At 38.9% G+C, this 23,502-nt stretch overlaps 1 pseudogene; it reads right to left on the bottom strand.

Annotated features, from left to right (window-relative positions):
- Window positions 1-6,675: 6,675 nt before the first annotated feature.
- On the bottom strand, window positions 6,676-21,610 carry LOC145029525 (uncharacterized; annotated as a pseudogene).
- Between the last annotated feature and the right edge of the window lie 1,892 nt (window positions 21,611-23,502).

Genomic DNA, 23,502 nt, shown 5'->3' with positions numbered 1-23,502 from the left:
AGAGTCATTTTACCCCGAGTATAGTGTTAGTGATTGATTGAGTGTGTTTATGGATTTGTAGCCGAGGAGATTCAGGAGCAGCAGCCGTTAGCTTTCCGAGCCACACACTCATCCGCTAGCTTACGAGGTGAGTTTCCTTCCAATAGGGACGGGTCTAAGGCCAAAATGCCGGCCCGTCCAGTTAGTAGTAGTTTCCGGACTTCGGTTCGATGTAGTAGTTAGTATGTTTGATGCCTTCGTGGTTCAGACATGATTTATGCGCTATGTGTTATGTGTTTTATGTTCCGGGCTACGGCCCGATGCAGTATGCAGTATATTTGTTATGATATGCTATGCTATGCTCAGTCAGTTCCGGACTTCGGTCCGATGCAGGGGACACGGTCCCAGTCAGTTCCGGACTTCGGTCCGATGCAGTCGGTTCCGGACTCCGGTCCGATGCAGTTAGTTCCGGACTCTGGTCCGATGCAGCTAGTTCCGGACTTTGGTCCGATGCAGAGGACAAGGTCCCAGTCAGTTCCGGACTTCGGTCCGATGCAGTTTCCGGGCCTCGGCCCGATGCAGTGGGCAAGGCCCAATATGTGTTTATATGTTTTTGTATGGTATGTGGTATTTTGGGGGAGCTCACTAAGCTTCGTGCTTACAGTTTCAGTTCTGGTTTCAGGTACTTCCGCAAGCAAAGGGAAGAGCTCGGGGTGACGGCATCGCACACACCACCGCTTCAGCTTTAGTCAGGGATTGATTTAGTTGTTGATTCGATGTAGTATGATACAGTTTCCGCACAGTACTTTATTATATTTTGGGACATATCACGCATGGTTTATTTATATGATACTCTGATTACAGTTTTGATTATATTAAAAACAAAAATTTTCGGGTCGTATTTTTGGGTCGTTTCAGTAGGCACAAGGAATCAAAGTTCTTCAATCCTGAAATAAAGTCAGCCAAATGAATCATCATACTTTGACCACTATTCCATCACAAAACGGGATTAAGAAAGTAACATTTAACACTAACTGAGCACAAAATTAAGATTACCTAGACTCATATATTTGAATAAAAATTTAAAAATCTGGTTCGGGCATTTTATCGAGCAGTTGGTGGATGGGTATAACTGAAGTGTTTTCTTGGTGTAGCATGGAGACCACTCAGGCAGGTACCTGGAACAGACGACATCATCTCCTCTAAATTAAGTAAACATAAATGGGTACTAATGAAGCATTCGATGACATAATAAAAAAAGATTATTGAATTTCAAAGTTCATACCTTCTTAATGTCTTGTCCAAAATGAATAAACCCAATTGATTTGAAGTCAGGGGAAGAGAGAAGCAGGTGACAAGGCAAGCAAGATGATAGTTTTCTCTGCATAGTCTCTGTCCACTCTTCCTTTTGAGCACCATATAGCAACACATAGCAGTAGAAAAGCTAACTGTGGTTGAGGAATTCATCTGTTATCGTTGGAATTTTGAACGGTATAGAATTCTAGCGGAGATTAAGGAATAAGAATAGAATAGATTCGATGGCGGTCGGGGAGAAAGCAGAGGCGAGCACAGTAGGGGATGATCGTTTCTCGGATATCCCGTCTACTCCAAGTTAAGAGGAATTAAAGTATGAGACAGGTTTAGGCGGTGTTTGGATAGGAAAAAAAATATGCTTATTGCTTATTCCTACTAATTTAAGTGTTTGGATAAAATCTAGCTTATTAGGCTAAATAAGCTAATTTTAATAAGCATTCCTCCCCATGTTTATTGCTTATTGCTTATTCCCACCACAAATAAGTTATAAGCAATAAGCTAAAAATCTAATCCAAACACCCTCTTAGAGGAACAAGAACAACGGTATGCGCGCGCAGGGGGGGTGGTATGTGAGGTGGAAGCGGAGTCAATTTAGAAGATGGTGGAAGAGAACGGTCGAAAGTCGGGAAAAAATGGAACAAAAGAATCTCCAAAGATGAAGGGCGGTAACACAACAATCAAAACAGATAAGAATGGAAACCCTTATGGCGGTTCGTGAACTTCTAAGTGAAAATATGAAAGGAAAACAGTGCACAAAATCAGAAATACAATACAACTTCCGTGTCAAAAGATGAAAGAGAAAAAAGTTAACTGTAGTTAAGTTTTTAGGAATCTTTTCTAATAAAACACTCTTAAAAATGCCACGTGGCACCTTGCTACATAATGCTTCTGCCACATGTTACTTTTTTAAAGCTTCAGCTAATGGTTTCCCGCTCATATATTTTTCTCTTTCTTTAGGGTATTTCAATTACTCCCATAAAATCAGGAATCTTCGAAACTAATAACCATATCTTTCTTCGAAATTATCAGTACCCTTGAATATCTCTAAAGAAATAAATGTACATTCGTGAGCAACTCCGACTCTACCCTCTTGTCACTGCTCTACCTTCACCGCCATTTTATGCACAAACCGTTCGTTTAAGCACACCTCTTTTTCTCTCCAAACCTCTTTTGATCTATCAAACCGTACTATAAAATCTCACAATCTGGCCTTCCATCTTCAAGACGAGAAATCAGTTACTAATAACCGATATTTTGGGGTTGATTAGCAAGATTCAACGAAATTATGAAGGTAATCGGTTCCAAATTTTAATCTCTCTATAAATTGTAATCCACCGTATTCCTTTTTACTGATCAATCATTGAAAGTTTTTGAACCTTGAAGTTATTTGATCTAGAAGTAGTGAGTTAATTGATTCTTTTAACCCTAAAATTTCATATTTGGTTTCGATTGAATTGGAATTTTTCATGTATCTTTTTCCTATTCATCTCTTTCGATTGAATGTTTATGGTTCTATTGATGTTCATTTGTCAATTTATTCAAGGAATGATGATTTTAATGGTTGGGTTTCATTTTTCACTAATTTGTCAACTATTTTTTTTTCTGTTAACATTGTTTCTGACAAACATACCAAGTGTTCCACGAAATTCCTCAATGAATATAGACGCTAGGTATGATTTCTCTGGTTTGGCTTTTTTATTATATTTTTCAAATGCTTGATCTAGATCTGTAATCCAAGTAATTTTTTATACAAGAAAGCTCAGGCCCATTTATTTGACCATATTGTAGTAAATAACATTTGCCTGCAGGACTTAAGCAAAATAACTAACGCCCATCGCCATTAAAAAAAAAATTAAGTCAATTATACTTTTATTATTGTATTTATTTGATTAGGTCATTTACATGATTATATCATAATTTATCCCTGACTTATCTTATTCAGGGGCTAAAATTAGAGTTAGAAAAAGTTTCTCCTTCTTTGAGGAGCAATGCAGTTTACTCTAGGGATTCACACATTAATGGATTTTCATAGTAAGACCTTTGTTCACACGTTTTATTAATTGATATTGTTGTTTGCTATGGATTAGCAGAAAATGGGAGAAGGTTTATAGATAAATATAGTGTGTGTATTTAAGTGCCAAGTACCATATTATGGCATCTATGCATGTATGATAAATACCATATTATATCATCATTGTTTCCACCAAACAATGTGTATATGAGCCTATGTATAGCATTTTATATCAGTTGTATAAAACAGGGGCGTAATGGTAATTTATTTGAAAATTCTATAACAAAAGTTGTGCTTTGTGGCTTATTTATGAGGTAAATGCATAAAATATCATTATACTTTGAAATTGAACCTCATAAAAGTCAGGAACAAAATAGGGGTGGGGTATAATGGTCAATTTAATTGGTTGGACTATAATTGAAGTTATTGATATCAAAAGATTGAATATAATAATACAATGTTATTTAACTGTTTCTGTTACTTTTTTGTGTTCATATACTTCTAAATAGCAATGTTCTTTCAATTGTATGTCTCATATAACATCATACTTTCATAGATAAACAATTTTTAAAAATAAACAGGGACCTTTTTCGTAAAGTTAGTAAAACAGGGTCCATTCATGTATTTACATTTCCCTAATATTAAAATATGGACCATTTATGTAATTTATATTTTTTATACAACTTCATTACCTATCACCTCTGTAAAATATAGCATCTTACAATTATTTTTATTCTAAATTCACTGAATAATGATGTTATGTTAAAGTACATAGTTATTTACTTTTAATTTCTGAATACCGGCAGTTTCTATGAATTTTGAAAAAACAAGGACCATTTCAGTAAACTTTAAAAAGCAAGTCCAAAGTAATATACCTTAGTACATGAAGAAAACACATTCAGCCTATGCAGCACTTATAACTATTTTCATCCCCTTGATACTTGAATAAATTATCTTATTATGCCATGAACATACCATTACTAATTGACAAAGATACAAATACAGATTCATAAAGAGTACTGCTAAATGTAAGAATTTCCTACGTATTTCAATTTTTTTTGTATATTATAACATTATATTGACATTTTAAAACAGGGACCATAATTTTTTACTTTAATAACTAACTTTTAAACAATTGCACAAAATAACATGGACTTCCATAAAAAAAACATATTTGTGTATATTCACTAATAAATACATTTGCAAATGATTAAAATTTCATGCTAATACGTAACATGTCATCTTTTTAACATTTTTCTTATTTTTTGTTGAAATTGTGTACCTTATCATGGTTCTTGGACAAATTTATGATTCTATTTTATGCTTCTATTTAAATTTATGCTTCTTCTTCTTTCATGCTAAAACGTCACATGTCATCTTTTTAAAATTTCTAAACTATGATATCTTATTTTATTAGACAATCAAATTTATGATTCTATTTAAATTTATCAACCGTGGTTTCCACGGGTTATAACCTAGTTGATAGTATATATATAATAGGACCAATCAATTTAAAATTTCAATTTGTTTTATATTTTCTACAACTACAAGCACTCGGATAAAAAATGGTTCTGTTTGTTGCAACTCTTTGCATGACACGACAATAATTGAATCTCTGGTTTATGTGTGCTCCTTTGACATTTGACTCAATCTGTTTGCTGCAAGCCTCCAATGATAAATAAATAAATAAAAAAACAAATAATTAAGAAAAAAACTTCCAATTAGGTTGACCGGTGATATTTACTAATTATTTAGTTCATGATGCAACATGCTTAAATCTTCGAAAAACAAAGTGAGAGATTACTCTTATCCTATGACTAATCCTTGGTAATTCCTTCTGATATAGATGGGGGTTTGCAGTCTTTTTTCTACAATCTGATGTTATTATCTTAAAATTGATTATTTCCTATGTTATTTGCTAAGAGGCTATTTGATAGTCGATGATTGAGTTAAGGTGTGATCAATCTAATCGAGTAAGAGGCATTTTAGAGGGAGTATCGAGTCATAGACTTCTAAATATGATATCCGATCCAACATTTTACCAGACCTAGTAAGAGGCATATCAAACAACCCTTATGCTCATTGAGTATTACAGTATGATCTCTTACCTAAACTGGTTCTTGTTTGTCAATATTGTATGCTTTTCATTATAAGCCTCTTAATCTTATAGTTGCAAACTATTTTGTAAAAAATAAGGCTGGTAAAATAGTAGTCTTGATACATTTGTTAATAACTCTATCCATGATTTCGCATTAGAGTGTATTATGGTCGGCATAATCACCTTTTTCTTGAAAAGTTCTTCAATGTATGTTTCTAATAATGTATCATTTTGCTAATATCATCTCAAAAGGTATTATAGTGAATATAAAGGATCTTTGGCCATCAAGGGTTCTCCATTTTACTTTAGAGTGTGAGTTAATTGGCTTATCTTAGACATCAAGTTCACATAGTCTGATATTTTTCATTTGCCATTTAGGCAAACACAATACATACCAATGTCACAATGGTAAGTATCTTAGTACTGGTATCGTAATTTCACTAAAAATTAATATATATTAGTTAATGTGAGGATCTGTTTGCCTATTCAAGCCAACAAGTCCAAAAGATAAAAGTGTGTTCAGTTATCGCAAACAACCTGACATTGGGTCATAATTCAAAATAATATCAAATAACGAGGGATCATATTCAGTGACCGAGCTTGAAGTTATGATTTTTTTTTTGGCGGGGAGGGGGGGGGGGGGGGGGGGGGACAACCCTCTTTGCCCTATACAAGCTCTGTCCCTGTTCGGTGTTGCCATTAATAAAAAAGGATACATTTTGAACTAAGATTTGGAAAGCGGATAATGAACACGAAAGGGTGGTAGATTTGGGATCCTCATTCATATGATATCTAATATTTCGTACATTTCAACACTAATTTGTAGAATGTTATAACATAATTATAGCCGATAATTCTGTATGCAATTGCTTGGGTAAATACATGTTGAAGATTTAACGTTTGATTTATACATTAAGGATGCCACAGAGGAGGTCCGATGTTCTTTGGCTCTACACCAAGTTTTGTATCTCATATCAATTGCACAAGAATGCACATCATGTTGATGTATTATGTATATGAGAACTAGTTTTTAAGTAAAAAACAATAAGACCACATAAACAAGTTTCAGATAAAATCAAACATGAGAGAAGTTTTAATCGGGAGGTACCGAAACAAAGATATGGTCATCAGGTACAAATGCTACCTCATCACTTGGATAATTCCTGAGAGACGTTTCTCATTGTCGGGCGAGACTTTGGATCCATGCGAATGCATGCTAGTGCAACATTATAAACACGGGGTATTTCCATTTCAATCCGTCTGTCAAAGGGAGTCACTTGTCAAGTATACTTTCCAAAGTTGCACCTTCCCGGTTTAAATAGTTGAGGGACGTCAGGAGGTCTCCAGGATGCTTCCCTCCAACTGTTTCAAGCGCAAGCACTCCAAAGCTATACACATCACATTTTTCGTTCACAATGATGTTGTATGCAAGTTCTACATGTTTATATCAAACGATTATTTAGTGTAATTTCATCTACTAACAAAGCTAAAGGAATCATTAGAATCTACACATACTTACCTCGAGCAATGTATCCCAAAGTTCCTACGACAATGGTTTGGTCGGAGGAATCAAGGTCGAGCAATCTGGCTGCTCCAAAGTCGGCAACAAATCCTTCCATTTCTTTGTTCAAGAGAATGTTGTTCCTTGATATGTCTCGATGAATGATGGGTGGGCTACAGTCATGATGCATGTATGACAAAGCATGTGCTACATGTTTGATAATTTTTACCCTCGTCTTCCAATCCAACATGACAGTGAATTCATTGTCACTCAATGTGGAAAATAGGCTCCCTTTTTCCATGTATTCATGTAAAGATAAGAAAGATAAGATCGGATAGTTTGTTATAGTTTTAAATATATTGTTGTATTATCATCAGATTCTTAATCATAGGATCTTCAGTTGTATATTCACGTTATATAATGAGATTGATACCCAAGAGGGTCATTAAGCCAAATACAGTTTCTAACTTAGTAACGGAGCTGAAAATCCTTCGTTAAACCATAGTTCTCATCCGACTCTTTTGGTCTCCTTCCAAAGAGTATCTCTTTCTCTTCTTCAACATGTCGGCACCGGTGAAATCCTCCACTATCGCTACCGCCGTATCCTGCAAATTAACCCACACCAATTTCCTCCTATGGAGGGCACAAGTAATCCCGATTCTAAAGGGATTTCAGCTCTTTGGCCATCTAGATGGCACTACACCGGCGCCTCCAGCCAAAATAATCACAAGTACCAGCACCACAGGAAAAGAAACAATCGAGCCGCCAAAAGAATCTCCAAACCCAGAACACGACACCTCGGTAGTTCAAGCTCAAACAGTAATTGGGGGTCTTCTGCCTTCCATGACAGAAGAAGTTCTTCCTCAGTTGATCCGTTGCACTGACACTGCTCAAAAATGATGGACTGCCCTTCTCACCATGTTTTCCACTCAGCACCGTGGAAATTCTATCGAGATTCACACTCAACTCTCAAATACAAAAAAGGGATATTGTCACACCCCCAAACCAAGGATGGCGGAAACTTCCAGGGGTGGAGGACTTCATGTAGAGTATCACAACGAGTATAATAGTGCTCAAAGTAAATACAACCATCATAAATATTATTGAAAAAGTTACACCAAAGTATATGTTTACGTGATTCAAATCAATTACATTATGATACAAAATGAACTGTTTGATGATTTATCGTCCCATCCTCAAAACGCTGTTGATTTCCTGTTTCACTGAATTCCTGAGAATACAAGTAGTTTTGAAAAGTGTCAACACAAAGGTTGGTGAGTTCATAAGCTTTTGACAGTAAGAGTTTGAAAATCGATCTTTGTAAAGAGATGTATGTTACCAAGAAAAATCCAATATTTTCCTGATAAAAGTTATGTGATCCTAAATACCAGGACCCAAAAATGAACAAGTATTTGTCATACTTAAAGTTATAAAAGTGGTTTCAAATTTGCGTAAAAACCCTTTCTGATTTGAGAAAACTCCCGTAATGAATGGTGTGTAGTCTTAAATACCAAGACCAAAAATATACAGCAATATCTGTAATTATTGATATAAAAAGTGATTTTAAATCGACATAAAACCCTTTTTGATATGAAGGCGTACAAGTATTTTTCCATACTTAAAGTGATTCCAGTGAGCTAAATCGACATAACTTGTTAATTTATAGTTAGAACCCGTAAATCTTATGATTTGTTAATATCACATGTGAGCTATCATAACCATACTTAACTTAGACGGCCTCGTAATGCGACGATCTTCAGGCGTCGCCGTTAAATGACACTTCACACCCCAGACCTGCCGGTCTAGCTGTTGCAAGCAGCTCAGGTGTGGGTTTGTCAGACCCAATATAGATCTATACACAACTATCATGTTCTCCCTACAAGAGACTCTGGTTACAATTTACAGGACTTTTTGAATTGGTTACTTTGGAAGTAACCCGAAGCGAATGACTCACAAATTTATTCATTAACAGATTTACGTGAACTAAACTGAAAACTTTTGGTAAATAAGTTTGAGAAGTAAATGATACATAAACTATACCTATTATAGTTTATCCAAAACATTTGTAATGTATAAGAACTCTTTTATGAAAATGCATTAGTGTTATGAATCCATAAACTATGCTTATTATAGCTTAATATATGTGTTCTAAATGAATGAATAATCTTATCATGAATGACTAAGTTTCAGTTTATGATGATAAACTAACAAGGAAACACATTTAATATTTAGAACTTATTGTTATACACTTTGTTCAACATAATACAAAGTGTTATGAAAGTTATAAGCTTTTAACTAATTTTTAACCTTTCTGCGCTGTTTTAGAAAAGTCATAGAAAAATCATACAAAGTCGAAAACTAAATCCGTAAATTCTGAGAGTTCCCAAAATGTGTCTAGTTTACTCATAATTTTTATCATGATTTTTAATGACTTCCAACTTGAGTGAAAAAGTCCATAATCACAGCCTGGTCTGGATTGGTGTTTGAAATAGTAGGCAGTTTTGTAAAAATCACCATAAATTAGAGAAAAATCGTATGGAGATGTGCAAGTAGTCATTTTAAATCTAAGAACTGGAACTACTTACACCTAAAACAGTTTTGAAAACAAAAATGTTTAAGTTGCCCAAAACAGTCCGTGAATGGAGTCCAACTTTTCTGATGAAAGCTGTTAGAAATGTTTAGTTAGGTTCTTAGTATTTTAACTTGTATTCCCCCCCTAAAAACTTAAGAAAACATGAAAATGTAAGGGGTATAAACTCACCTTAGGTGATTTCAGTAGATGGATGGTGGAGAAAATAAGTGTTCAACTCAAGAACACTTTGGGAGATTGCTTGAAGATTCAAAGATCTAACACCAATAGGATGGAGTTTGTGTAAGATATCTATGATTTGAGTAGAAGGAAGTGAAATAATCATATGGAGGATGTTAATACTTACCAAAAGTAGAAGAAAACCTTGGAGTATAACCTTGAATCTCGAATTTTAAAGAGAGAAAATGAGAGAAAATGAAGTTTGTTCTTGATGGAAGAATGAGAGGAAATAAAAGAAATGTGAGGAGATAGGAGGCTTTCTTACCCTTAACCAAGTGTGTGGCTAAAAAAATGGTCGGAAAAGTACCATGAAATGACTAGGTATGGGCTGATGGTGAATAGTGACATGGAGTGGGTATGGGAGTGGTTGTTTGTGTCATAGAATAAAGAAAAGTCAACACTCCACCTCTTGTACTTCATCCACTCTTCTTGGATAAGGTTTATCCCCAAAAACGTGGATAATTAGAATATATGGGGCCTTATATGTTAAAATAAAGTTTTGGGTGAAAATCTCGCGTTAAAACAATTAAAAACGGAGCTAAAAGGAAGTCGTAGTCGAAAACCGGAAAGAAATGAGCTTCCAGCGAGACCTCTCGGTCCTGGCCGGAGGTTCGGTCCCTTCTGGTGCTAGGCCGAAGCGAAACGAGGCGAAAGAGGGTAAGGGCGAAATGGAGCGAAATAGACCGAAATAAACCGAAGGTTCGGTCCGAAGGGGAGGGTTCGGTCCCTTATGCGGTGCTCGGTCCGAAGGGAGGGTTCGCTTCTGATGCCTTCGCTTCTAACAAGTTCGCTTCTGACAGGTTGGGTTCCTAAGAGGGGTTTCAGGTCCTTAAGAGGGTTCGGCTCCTTAAGAAGGGTTTCGGGTCCTTAAGCCTATTTTACTCGTTTTTACCCTTGTTTTAAGCCGTTTTTGACCTGGTTAAGGGTCGGGATGGCCCGAAAGACTATAAAAAGTTTAAGGAACTTTTGAGAGAGACTTGGGAGAGATTTGGGAGAGATTTGACATTCTTGGAGAGATTTCACATACAAAGAGAGATTTGGGAGAGATTTGACATTCTTGGAGAGATTTCTCATACAAAGAGAGATTTGGGAGAGATTTCACATTATTGGAGAGATTTCTCATACAAAGAGAGATTTAGGAGAGATTTGACATTCTTGGAGAGATTTCTCATACAAAGAGAGATTTGGGAGAGATTTCACATTCTTGGAGAGATTTCTCATACAAAGAGAGATTTGGGAGAGATTTTACATTATTGGAGAGATTTGGGAGAGATTCTAGATAAAGAGAGATAGAGTGAAAACGATTGAGAGAGGTTTCGTGTGTGACATTTGTGAGTGTTTGGCTCCGCAACGCAAGGTCCGTGAACCCCGTTAAGCCAGGTTTTAGGATCTTACACACTCCCGATGAGTATGCAACATTGTTTTATTGTTTTTGTTCATTGTTTAGCACTAAGGCTAAGGAAAATTAAACACACAAAATTTCCAAGTGATGTTTTCTTATTAAAATAGTGAGTTATACAGTAATTACATAACACAAACCTTAATATACAAGGTTTAATTGAGTTGACCGGTTTGACTTGATGACTTTGTTCGAATTAGACTTGACCCGAATTTGACTATTGTCACAGATATCTAAGTGCTGCAGAGTAGTACCAGAAAATGACTGGTTTTGCAGATACCATGGCAATCATTGGACAACCAATGAATGATGAAGAGGTAATTGGCTATATACTGGTAGGATTAGGGCCAAGACATGGCGACTTTTTCACTGCCATAACAGTCCTTAGCAACGAAAGGAAAGTCACGCTTCCAGAGTTCTACTCATATTTGATTGCACATGAGGCTCAAGCCAATGCCATGGGAAGCATAGTGGAATTTTCATCCTCTGCCAATAATGTCGCACACCAAGAAAGTAACAACAACAGTCCCTCACCTTTTCGCAATTATAACAATTCAAATGGGCACAATAACTATAATCATAGAGGAGATTCTCTAGGAGGAAGCTATCGTGGATGAGGTAGGGGCGTGGTCGTGGAAATAGGGGACCCCGCTGCCAAGTGTGTGGTATACCTGGCCACATAGCTCTCACTTGCAGAAATCATTTCAACCACTCGTATCTGGCAAAAGATTATCGTGGGGAAAATAGCATGATGAAGAGGTAATTGGCTATATACTGGTAGGATTAGGGCCAAGACATGGCGACTTTTTCACTGCCATAACAGTCCTTAGCAACGAAAGGAAAGTCACGCTTCCAGAGTTCTACTCATATTTGATTGCACATGAGGCTCAAGCCACTGCCATGGGAAGCATAGTGGAATTTTCGTCCTCTGCCAATAATGTCGCACACCAAGAAAGTAACAACAACAATCCCTCACCTTTTCGCAATTATAACAATTCAAATAGGCACAATAACTATAATCATCGAGGAAATTCTCTAGGAGGAAGCTATCGTGGATGAGGTAGGGGGCGTGGTCATGGAAATAGGGGACCCCGCTGCCAAGTGTGTGGTATACCTGGCCATATAGCTCTCACTTGCAGAAATCATTTCAACCACTCGTATCTGGCAAAAGATTATCGTGGGGAAAATAGCATGACCTCCACAGGGTACCATCCAGAACCAAATTGGTTTATTGATTGTGGAGCAACAGACCATCTGACTAATGAGCTTGACCGTCTCACTGTCCAAGAGTGTGATCACGGGAAGGATCAAGTCCAAGTGGAAAATGGTGCAGGTTTGCGTATTTCACATGTTGTTCAGTCAATAATTCCCGGTTTAACTAGACCTCTTTATCTCAAAAACGTTTTACATGTCCCACATATTAGCAGAAATCTTTTGTCCGCTCAAAGGCTTATGGTCGATAATCATGTATTTATTGAACTTTATCCTAATGTTTTCTTTGACAAGGACATAGCAACAAGAAAATCATCCTACTAGGTAGGAGCAAAGGCGGGCTCTATCCACTTCCCATCAGTTGTTCTAGAAATGTTCCTCAATGTCAAAATCTATCAAGTGTCAAAGTCTCTCGGTCTCAATGGCATCAGCATTTTGGTCATTCCACTTCAGCAATTGTCAAAACGATTTTAAATTCAAATAAGTTAGGATATTCGTTTCATAATGAGTCTTTAGTTTGTGATGCTTGTCAACGTGGGAAAAGTCATCAACTTTCTTATAGTAATTCAGTTCGTGTTTCTACTTTTCCTCTTGAACTTGTGCATACTGACGTTTGGGGTCTTGCCCAAGTTTCTAGTGGGGGTTTTAAATATTATGTTAGTTTCTTGGATGATTACAGTCGATACAGTTGGATTTATCTTATCAAAAACAAATTTGATGTTGAATAAGTATTTTATAATTTTCAAAAACATGTTGAACGACTCTTAAACACCAAGATTCGTAGTGTTCAATCAGACTGGGGCGGAGAGTGTCAAAGGTTGCATTAGTTTTTTCAAACAGTAGGAATCACACATCGTGTGTCCTGTCCTCATACATCCTAACAAAATGGAATAGCAGAACGGAAACACCATCATATAGTTGAAACGAGCTTAACTCTCTTAGCTCAATCATCCCTTCCTTTTCGTTTTTGGGATGAAGCCTTTCTAACTGCATGCTATCTGATTAATAGGATGCCTACTCGAACAATTGGAAGTGTCACCCCTATTAAATAATTGCTAACTATCAATCATGACTATTCTTTTCTTCGAGTCTTTGGTTGTGCCTGTTGGCCATGTTTAAGAAAACACAATACATGAAAACTTAGTTTTAGATCTACTCTGTGTGTTTTCTTGGGTTACAGTTCTATTCATAAGGGTTATAAATGCCTAGATAAATCCATTGGTCGTGTTTATATCTCTCGAGATGTCATTTTTGATGAGAGTTGTTTCCCTTATGCTTCAAACAATGGCCAAATTCGTACTTCTCCTACGTCCCATCCAGTCTCTTTTCCTCAAATGAACCGGCAATTACTAATGACCACATATGCAAATATGACTTATCTCTTTTGCTAGATAATAATTGTGATGCAGATGCAGTTCCAGTTAAGTTCTCTCCCGCTGCACAAGTGACTTCCTCCTCACTACCAGCACTAGCACCAACATAGGTTTTGCGTGAGCAGCCACAAGAATTCACATGCTCCTCAATTGTATCTGAAGCCACTCCGCCATCAACATCAGCATCATCTGCTCCAACTCAGGAACCGCCAACACCACCAGCTACAGTGGCTTTCGTCCCTCTGTCTCCTATATCAGCTGCCATACCATCCTCACCTGGTGCCATGCCTTCTCCGGTTCCACACACCCCTGAAGCCTCTCCTCCTAGTATGACCACGCGTGCATGTGCTGGAAAATTCTTCCCTAAGAAATTCACAGATGGGACCATTCCTTATGATCTTTCTAAACGAGCCTTCTCTGTTTGCACTCCTACTTCACATCGAGTTGCAGTGACTGATCTTAATTGTAAGGCTGCCATGGAAGCAGAATTTACAGCATTACAGTCAACTCGCACTTGGGTTCTTATTCCTAGACTCGGTGAGTCGAGTACAAGTGGACTCAGAGTTATTGGACTCGGCGAGTCTCGGGGTGACTCGGCGAGTTAGGTCGCAGATTGAATAAAGTTCTGATTATGGGAACTCGACAAGTCACAGGGTTGACTCGGCGAGTAGGGTCAGTCAGGGGTTGACTTAGACTAAGGACTTTGATTTCGACCAAGGGTTGGCCGTTAACTTTTAGGGTTTGGTCAGCGATGTGGCCTTTGGGCCAAGAGAGAGGTAAAATAGTCTTTTAACCATAAGAGGGTGTTATGAGAGGATTTATTCTAGTCTCGAGAGTTATATTCATGAGAGTATTTGCCTTACGTGTTAGGCGGTGGCGAGTTCGAGATTCAAGTGTGGGGATATCTGCTTCATGCTTACCAGGTGAGTCTTCTCACTATACTTTACCTTGAGTAGGTAACCAGAGTTATGTGATTAGAGTATTTGTATGCTATATATACGTGATGTGTTGTACTGCATTATTTCTATGTGATTTATGCTGTGCATGTTTATAGAGTTGGAATCGGAAGGTTCCCAGAGTTAGAACCTGAGGGTTCACAGAGTTTGGGTGCACGGACCCACAGAGTTATAGCCTCGAGTGGCTAATATGTGTTATGTGGGGTATTTTAGGGAACTCACTAAGCTTCGTGCTTACAGTGTTTTGTTTGATGTTTTTTAGGTTTCTTTCAGTATCACGGGACGGCACCGGCTTGATTGTACACACCAGAGAAAGATTCATATTTTGGAGGATCCTGGTTTTCTATGCAAGTGAAAGTGGAGTTATGTTTTGTAAATCGACTATGAATAAGATTTTAAACAAGTGTTTCTAAGAGTAAAATGATTATTTTAAATGAAAATTTTGTTTTGAAATTTACGGTGTTACAAGTTGGTATCAGAGTCTTGGTTTGAGGGATTCGGATGCGCCTTCGGGTAAATCTGGACTCAAACTGAGGAAGTAAGAAAAGTTTAAAGGAAATAATTTTCTAAAAACGAATAAGGGTTCAAAGAGGAAGCAAGAAAGAGCAGTGTGTACAATCAGCCAGAGCCCGAACGGTGATTTCCCAAGATACCCTTATTTTGTGTTATGAGATATTTATGATGCACTTTATGAGATATTATTGCATGCTAGAGACAGGCTAGGTATTTCATATGTTCGGACTAGAGTGGCCTGATTTGTGATGCCTTAGCCTAGGACTCGTTGTTATATGTGTTATGCTTTTGAGTATGTGATGAGTGAGAGTATCCAGTTAGAACCCATGAGGGGTAGAGTTACAGAGTTTGGTGGTACTTTCGAGGATGAGCCGAGAAGGTGGAGTTATCACAGAGAGGGAGTCCTATGTATTCTTCGATGCTCGAATGCTGCTTGCTTTGTGCTGTGGAACTCTCGATGATAGGAGTCAGCTACCAAGTGAATATGACGATATTCAGGAGGTAGATGGCTGGCATCATTAGGAGCTCTTCAGCAGCTGATAGCAAAGAAGGGGAGGACAATGGAAGAGCCTAGGGAGTAACCCTAGCCAGATGAGTGCGCTTGCAGAGTAGAGAATTTCGCTGGGGAGCGAGCACGCGCGATGGGATTAGTGAAAGGGCAGGTCGAGCAGCTACTTAGAAGCTCTGGGATGGTCCGTGTGGAAAGTATGGGTAGATGTGGCAGGTAGTATGGGCCCGTACTACTGAAAGCAGAGGACCCATACTTGATACAGGGAGTATTCTGAAGGTTCTAAGGAGCGGATTGAGGAGTGATGTTATGGTTCGGGTACCATACATCAGAGCATATTGAGGAAGTGATGTTATGGTTCGAGTACCATACATCAGAGCAGATTGAGGAGTGATGTTATGGTTCGGGTACCATACATCAGAGCAGATTGAGGAAGTGATGTTATGGTTCGAGTACCATACATCAGAGTAGATTGAGGAGTGATGTTATGGTTCGGGTACCATACATCAGAGCAGATTGAGGAGTGATGTTATGGTTCGAGTACCATACATCGGAGCGGATTGAGGAGTGATGTTATGGTCCGGGTACCATACATCAGAGCGGATTGGGGAGTGATGTTATGGTTAGGGTACCATACACCGGGACATATTGAGAAGAGATGTCATGGAATGAGTACCATGGGTCGTAGTGAAGGATGTTTGTGGTTCTCTGGTTATTCGGTTATGAGTAAGTTCGATGAGGCGTCCCTTGAGAGGGAGATCGAGAGCCCCTCAGAGTATTTTAGTAAGGAGTCAGTGAGAAGGGAGAATTTCGATCTGATTTGGGCAATCAGTCGATAAAGGAGATGTCACCTCCTATGATCGGGGAGGTACTGATTATGTACGTGTGAAAAAAAAATGAGGAGCATGATGTTTTAGTTTTGGGTTTAGGGGTAAACCCTACAGGTCGTCATTGACGATGATTTCCCACCAGAGTATCAGGTAGCATGTGTGCCGCGAGGCAGTGATCTATCATGAGCAGATAGTCAGTTGGGACTAAGATAGTCGAGGGCCACGCTATACCTAATTGAGTTTAGTCGGGTGTACGGTAGTGGTATCAGCGGGGAGTTCAGTCGAGTTCAGCGGTGCCGAGAGTTTTCTATCCATGGGGTGTTAAATTTGGGAGTGGGTTCCTGTTCTTGGGATGATCCCGGTGTTGGAGCGTTGGTTAATGAGTTGAGGTGAGGGGTATGATGGTTTTATGGTTCAGTCTATGAGCCAGGGATGTTATCGAGCAGTTGAGTTGTTTGGTACTAAATTGGTACGAGATTTGGAACGGCTAGAGGCAGACGTGACGAGAAGTTCTTGAGGAGTTCACCAGAGGTTCAGAGTATATGAGGTCGATTCATTTCCTTAAGGGGGGATTATCGGGCGTTGTGTAGCACTTTCCGGGGGCAGGTGCGATTTTGCTGGAGAATATAGTTATGGGTTAGTTGCGTGCTATTTGGTAATGGTTCGAACCCTAAGTGGGGGAGAACCGGGTGTCGTATGTAAGAAAGCAGAGATTTGTCAAGAGCAGGTATAAGTGGAGTATATAGATATGCGGTAAGAAATCATGAGACCAGAGATGTCGGTGATCGAGGAAAGGGGTCAGAGTGAGTTAATGCGGGAAGTACTTGTTTGAAAAGGATGAATCTCTCCACGACAGGTGTTTATTAGTCAGGAATCTGGTATTGGTCGGTGTTGGGGCAAGTAGATAAAGAATGATTGGGCAGCCAACTCCCGGGTCGGTATGCGTATCCTTGTTTGGATTTTGAGCGGCGGGAAAAAGGGTTTCGGAGAATTATCAGCGTATTTCGTAGCGTTAGCGTTTCTTCGTATTGCAATTGAGAAATTGAATACACCGAAGTTGCAACTTGGGAAAAATGAAGATCTAGTTATGGGGTTCAGAGGGAATGTATTATTGCATCTATATGGTGCTTGGGGCAGGAGATCTGTGGTTGTGGCAGGATCTTGTGATGTTCGGTGGGGGTGTTCCGAGGTATCCGGGTATTGATATCTTTATTTCGAAGTTATTCGTGAATCTTGAGTTGAGACGACTTGTGGTATATCAGGTATCTATGGAACTAGTGATAGCCCTTCGAGTATGGGCATCCAGGGAGATTACTTGGGAGAGTGGATCTTCGCAAGGGTGGGCATCTGTTATGACGATTGCCTCCAGAGTCTGTGATGAATATTCGAGACGAGTATGGGTAGCCGCCTATGATAGTCTGTGGAGCACGAGCTAGTGGAGTCAGAGGGTGTTGTGATACTGCGGGGAGCCGTAGTACTCACTAGTCAGAGGGTGTTGTGATACTGCGGAGAGCCGTAGTACTCACTAGTCAGAGGGTGTTGTGATACTGCGGAGAGCCGTAGTACTCACTAGTCAGAGGGTGTTGTGATACTGCGGGGAGCCGTAGTACTCACTAGTCAGAGGGTGTTGTGATACCGCGGGGAGCCGTAGTGCTCACTAGATGGCAAGAGAGTGTGGTGATGGAATGTTCTCCGATCAATGTATGATGTGGAAGAGTTTTGGGCTTGAGTAGCCCTAGTATTGAGTTTTTGGAGCCTGGATGTTGGACCGGGGGTGAGACTGGGGTCCCCGTCTCTGTCGGGGAATGTGGTGAGATGGCAAGGGATATGCGCAGCAGAAACCAGATATCAGAGTGGAGACGATCCTCGGTTGGATTGTACTTTCTTGCATAAGGAAAAGAGAATTTCGTGACTTGCGTGTCACGGGGCCGGGATAGTGGTCACGGGGAGGAAGTTAGTGGGATATTTGGATCATGATTTGGGTGACCTTTGGAGGCTCAGCTGTGGAGTCAAAAGCTGACCTGGTGCCCAGTCTCGAAGAGGGATATGTGATGAGCTAGAGCTTATCCTGATGATGTCGGAGGACACCTCAGAGGGACTGAACGATTCAGACGCTCAAAGACATGCTTCGGGCTTGGTTCTCATGATTGCGTGACAAGCTTTATTTTCTTGGGTTTCATTCTTCTAAGGCAGACACATCTCTTTTTTTTCTCCATCAAAAGGATGTCACTGTCTATATGTTTTCTATATGCTGGTGTACGTTGATGACATTGTTATTGTGGGTTCATCTCAAGTTGTTGTTGACAAACTCGTCAAGCACTAAGCTCTTCTTTTCCTATCAAAGATCTGGGGAAGTCACACTATTTTCTAGGAATTGAGGTGCTTCACAATTCAGGGGGAATCACATTGTTACAGCAAAAGTATGCCTCTGATCTGTTAAAGCGTACTAATATGGAGAATTGTAAAGCAGTCTCAACTCCAATGCTGGTCACAGACAAGCTGTCGCTAAATTCTGGAAAACAGCTCAATGAGAAAGATATGTTCAAGTATAGGAGCATGGTTGGTGGTCTGTAGTATCTTACTTTAACAAGACTCGATATTTCTTTTCCAGTCAACGAAGTCTGTCAGTTTTTGGCCAAACCCATAGATGTGCATCTCGAAGCAGTAAAGAGAATATTAAGATATATAAAGGGCACGATCAATACAGGGCTTCATGTTCGAAAGACCACCTCCACATTGTTAAGTGTGTTCACTAATGCAAATTGGGCAGGTTGCATAGACTATAGCCGATCCACTGGCGGTTTAGCAATATTTTTAGGACCCAACTTGATTTCATGGAGCTCGCGAAAACAACCGACAGTGTCTAAATCAAGTACCGAGGCGGAATACAAAGCTTTAGCAAATGGGACAGCAGAAGCAACGTGGATTCAATCAATACTCAGAGAGTTAGGTGTCAAACAAGCTCGAGCCCCGATTCTATGGTGTGACAACTTAGGAGCTACATACTTGACTGCTAATCCAATGTTTCATGCTAGAACAAAGCACATAGAAGTTGATTTTCATTTTGTTAGAGAAAAGGTAGCAATGGGGGCTTTAGATGTTCGATTTATATCCTCAAATGATCAATTGGCAGATGGTCCGACTAAACCCACAACTCGAAACATGTTGGAGAAAATGAGATACAATCTCAACCTAGTTACGCTCAAGATTGAGGGGGAATGTAAAGATAAGAAAGATAAGATCGGATAGTTTTGTTATAGTTTTAGATATATTGTTGTATTATCATCAGATCCTTAATCATAGGATCTTTAGTTGTATATTCACGTTATATAATGAGATCGATACCCAAGAGGGTCATTAAGCCAAATACAGTTTCTAACTATTCGTAGAAGGAAGTTGCAATTGTTATGTAAACAAAAACCATAGAGTTTCACAATGTTTTTGTGCCTTAGGTTGGTTAAGACTTGGATCTCGTTCTTGAAACTCTTGTTGCTTGGCTTCAAACCGATGGAGTTTCTTCAAAGAAAATGTTTTACCGTTAGGCAGTTTTGCTTCATATACACTTCCATAGCCACCGGTTCCAATGCAATATTTGAGGTCAAAGTCCTATGTTGCCTTGACGAAGTCGTCGAATGCAAGTGTCCCATCGTAATTCAATATCGAGCACACATCTCCATGTATTTGTAGTTCATGCTAACTTTTCCTGTGGTAGCCTTTTTATAACGGTAAAGCACATAACCAATCACTAAGAAACAAAATCCAACAATCATCGGAAGAAGAATCTCCAAAAGGAGGATGGATTTGTGTTCTTTGGAGGGCTTGCATAGAAAGCCAGTTTCTGTACAATATCCCAAATAAAGCCTAGACACGTTTAGACTATAGTACTCCAATGATAAGAAATTCAAACAATTTACTGCTTCTCCAACAAAAATATTATCACTAAGGTCCAGATACCTTAAACGGTAGCAATTAGTTAATCCGTTGTAACCAGTCAGGAAATTATGAGAGAGGTCTAGATACTCTAATCTGCACGGATACTGAAAGGATACATTCCCGGACAAACCGTTTAATGAAAAATCAAGGTGAGAGAGTCTTGGCAAGTTTCTGAATTCGAGATGAAACACACCAGAAAGATGGTTATGATTAAGGTCGAGTTGTTTTAAGTACCGATATTCCATATGTGGAGGAATGGGGCGACTGATGTTATTCATACTAAGGTTCAAAATTATCAGTTGGCTTAAAGAACCCATAGCTGAGGGAATTGGACCTTGAAAAAGATTGTCACCCAGGCTCAACGTTTCTAGATTTTGCAGATTACCAAGTTCTTGTGGAATTGCTCCTCTTAATTGATTTTTGCTAACATCCAGATATTTTAAATTTCTAAGATTCCCCAACTGAGATGGGAGGGTACCAATGAAACGGTTACCAGAAAGGTCAAGGTGTTCTAATTGGGTGAGATTGACCATGGAAGCAAAAGATTGAAGGATTGGACCGGTGAACTGATTGTGGCTAAGATCCAAGAACTTCAAGTTCTTGAGACTCCACAACTGAGATGGGAGGTTTCCGCTGAAATAGTTAGCTGAAAGGTCAAGGTGTTCTAATTGGGTGAGATTGACCATATAATCAAAGATTGAGGTATTGGACCAGTCAACCAATTGTGGCTAAGATCCAGAAACTTCAAGTTATTGAGACTCAGAGATGAGAGGTTTCCGCTGAGATAGTTGCCTGAAAGGTCAAGGTATTCTAATCGGGTGAGATTGGTAAAGAATAAAGGCAATGTATCTATGTAATAATTCAGCGTGAGAGAAACATAGGTTAGATTTCTGAGCAAGCCAATCTGGTGTAGGTTATTTCCTTCAAGAAAAGTATCTGAAATTTTTAGCATCTCAAGGCTCGGAAATGAGGAAAAGGTTATGTTTTCATAACAACGAAAGATGTTTATTTGAACCACACTTCCGTTGTTGCAAGTGAAGTGATTCCAACCATTATAACAATCATACACACCTTGAATATAAGTAGGACACGGGGATGCTAACCTGAAAGAAAGCATCATCAGCATGGTTAATGTGTGCACGGGAATGCTAATCTTGGATGAGGTGTTCCGCATTGTTTGATGATGTGACGAGAAACATTTTATGCATATCGAGACTATAGAGTTTTAGAGTCAATTTAGAAGAGGACACAAAGTCGATACTTGTTATATTTTTTCTAGGGTTAATACCAAAAAAGCCATAAGTTTTACATTGTTATTCTAAATTAGCCCTAAATGGATTTTTTGTGTCTAATTAGCCTAAATAATTGTGACCCCATTTCAAAATCGTGTTATCATCCGGTTAACAGCCGGTCAAGGTACGCAGCCGCACACCACTCTCCTATACTACTTGATAGTTCGTATACCACCTAATATCACCTTTCACAGAAACGTCTTTCATCAAAAAAAGGGTTTCTTGTAGTTGGTCTTACGAAGAAGAAGCGTTTGAAAAGGGTTTCTTACACCATTGTTGCATGCAAAAAAGCTTCTATTTTGAAGTTGATAATCACTGAAGTAGAAAGGTACGTGGGGTGCCAATAAGAAATTGATGTGTATGTGTGTTCTTATCTTACATAATCGAGTTCCATAGTGTCACTTACAAGTATAATTTTTCATTTTGAACAGATGGCTTCATCATCTGGAACTAAAAAGGTGAAAGGGCCTGAAAAGGTTTATGTAAGGGACGAGGACTCTGATGATGATCTCATAGATTTCTCTTTCCTGGATTTTGCACCAGAGACCTTTAAACCGACCTCAAACCTGTCTGATGACCCATTTCTTAACATGTTATGTGATGAAAATATGCTAAGGAGGACTCTTGATGGAATGGGAGATGATGATCATGAAGTTGGTGTTAAGGATCCAGAACATGATCATATTGATGATCAAAATGACGGTGAAGTAGGTGTAGAGTACAGGGTTCATGATCCAGACATACATTGGAAACAAATGAAGCCGGTAGTGGGAGAGTGTTACGAGTCCCCTGCTCAACTCAGGTTTGCATTAACTAACTATGCGGTAGCTAATGGATATCAGTTGTGGTTTATGAAGAGTGATAGGCATAGAGTGATTGCTAGGTGTGGGAAAATATATAAAAAAGACCCATGTCCCTTTAGAGTTTATGCTGCTTGGAAGTATAATGAACGAACATTTCAGATTAAATCTATATGTGACATACATCTATGTGCCAGAAATTTTAATTTTGGAACTTTGGTTAGTTGTAACTGGTTGGCCAAACATTACTTGAAGGATATTGTTATGAAGCCAAAGATGACATTAACTGAGATGAAGGAAGATGTACTTAGGATGTTTTCAGTAAATGTATCCAAGGGGAAATGTCACAGGGCTAGGACAAAGGCAAGAGAGATGATAGAAGGTAAGTTAGAAGAACATTATGCAAAGGTATGGGACTATGCTGCAGAAATCCTTAGGTCTAACCCAGGGAGCACTTGTAAGTTGGGAGTAGATTCTAATGCAAGTGGCATGAACTATTTCAAAAGGTTTTATGTGTGTTTAAAGGCTTTTAAGGATGGTTGGAATAGGGGTTGCAGACGTGTGATAGGTTTGGATGGTTGTTTCCTAAAGGGTCAGATCAAGGGAGAACTTTTGACTGCTATTGGAAGAGATGAAGACAATCATGTATATCCAATAGCATGGGCAGTGATCAATGTAGAGAACAAAGATAATTGGACTTGGTTTATTGAGTTGTTAGTTGTTGATCTTGACCTTGACTGTGGTAGGGGTCTTGTGGTTATTTCCGATCAGCACAAGGTAAATTATACTATAAATTTGTTTAATTATTATACATTGATAATAATTTTGTTTATTCAATGCCAGGGCCTACTCAAAAGGCAAAGGTTAGCAGGACTGTTAGGTGTGGGAAATGTAGGGAACTTGGTCATAATAAGTTGTCTTGTAAGAATGGAGAAGGTCCAAGTGACCCTGTCCCTAAAAGGAAAAATGGTAGA

This window comes from Lactuca saligna, chromosome 2, assembly GCF_052625555.1.
Source record: "Lactuca saligna cultivar CGN05327 chromosome 2, ASM5262555v1, whole genome shotgun sequence".
In the NCBI taxonomy this organism is placed as follows: domain Eukaryota; kingdom Viridiplantae; phylum Streptophyta; class Magnoliopsida; order Asterales; family Asteraceae; genus Lactuca; species Lactuca saligna.
The sequence above is the reverse complement of the archived record's forward strand: the minus strand, read 5'-3'. Positions and strand labels throughout refer to the sequence as shown.